At 27.6% G+C, this 1,549-nt stretch overlaps 1 long non-coding RNA gene across 1 annotated transcript; it reads left to right on the top strand.

Annotated features, from left to right (window-relative positions):
- On the top strand, positions 1 to 765 carry LOC131638675 (uncharacterized). Its single transcript, XR_009294740.1, has 2 exons — positions 1 to 128; positions 241 to 765. It is a non-coding gene; the product is annotated as an uncharacterized LOC131638675 (long non-coding RNA).
- Positions 766 to 1,549: the final 784 nt, after the last annotated feature.

Genomic DNA, 1,549 nt, shown 5'->3' with positions numbered 1-1,549 from the left:
GATTTTAACCCTATAAATTGATCATGTAATTTACTATTTCTACATGCAAGCGTAGAAAAACATGGCTCAAATTCTAAATTTTGTTTTTTTTCTAATTATTTTTCTTTTCATATTTATCATTGTAGACGGTAAGTTCATTTTCTTTAAATAAATATAATAAATTCTTTTTATTATTTATGTTCTTCACATGTTTTCACTTCATATTATTAACATTCATTTTTTATTTATTTGATGTCACAGGAGTTTATTTTTGCGAAAAAGATAAAGATTGTCCCATACCTATGTGTTTCCCAAGTGAAAATCCAAAGTGCGTAAACATGATGTGTCGTTGTGTGTAGTAGTTGAAATAATGTTCGAAGAGGAGTGCTAGCAACACTCTCTTTTCAACACTCTCTCCAACACTCACTTTCTTATTAGTTAAAACATGTGTGGGTCACTCACTTAGGAAGTGGATTCCACATAAAGTTGTAGGACCCACACATGTTTCAACCAATAAGAAAGTGAATACTAGAGAGAGTGTTGAAAAGAGATTATTGCTAGCTTTCTCATGTTCGAAAATGGCTCAATGGTTTTTCTAAGAGTATTTATTTTTATTTAAAATATAATGTTGTACTGTTTTGATTTCTCACAAGTTCAATCTTTGTTCATCAACTTTAAATTTATATGATTGAGTCAAAATCATATTATTGTATTATCCAAGTGTTGTTACATATTTTCATCCTTAGAATATATTGATAATAATATAATATCATTATACAATTAAAACTATCTTTTCTTATTGTTTCCAATTAGCGTAGGATTTGTGAGTGATATTATTCAAATGCATAGTCATATAAAAGAGGTAAATCTCAATGACGGAAAAAACTTTATGATAACATTGATATACACATAAATTAAAAGGTTAAATATAGTTCTCTAGGGCGAGATTCAGTTTACCTCCTTTTAAAATTTTTATTTTAAATTATTCTCTAAAATTAAAAATTCTAAGTCCTTTACCTCTTATGGACACAAATTACCTTTTGTAAAAATAAAAAAAAATTATTTACCATTGATTTTTACACGTTTAGGGGTATTGAAAAATGACAAAACTTAAGTACAACACTACAAGAAAATGGTTCTCCAACGACCCGTTTTGTTACGTGGGAAGCATGTGACAAATAAATCATGTTCCGACGTGAGAAGTACGTCACAATAATATTTTAATAATTAATATATAATATCATGTTACCGTTAGGAGATTCAGGGAATATTTAATTAAAAAAAAAGTTTGTGACGTGTAACCAATGTCGCAACATCTAAAATAAAAATGAAAAATTAAAATCTGTAAAAGGACATTGATGGGAAAATTTAAAATTTAAAATTTTATATTGTGATGTGGGAACCACGTCACAACACTTTAACTTTTACTTTAATTTAATTGCTGCAGTTAATGGTAGATGGAAAAGGAAAAATAAAAGTAAATGAAAACAATTTGGTAGGTGTGATTCCTATTAATTTACAATGAAAACAATTTTGCCTTATGTCTCTCTTAGGCAACACTTCATTTTAA

This window comes from Vicia villosa, unplaced genomic scaffold (genome assembly GCF_029867415.1).
Source record: "Vicia villosa cultivar HV-30 ecotype Madison, WI unplaced genomic scaffold, Vvil1.0 ctg.002370F_1_1, whole genome shotgun sequence".
NCBI lineage: Eukaryota > Viridiplantae > Streptophyta > Magnoliopsida > Fabales > Fabaceae > Vicia > Vicia villosa.
The sequence above is the reverse complement of the archived record's forward strand: the minus strand, read 5'-3'. Positions and strand labels throughout refer to the sequence as shown.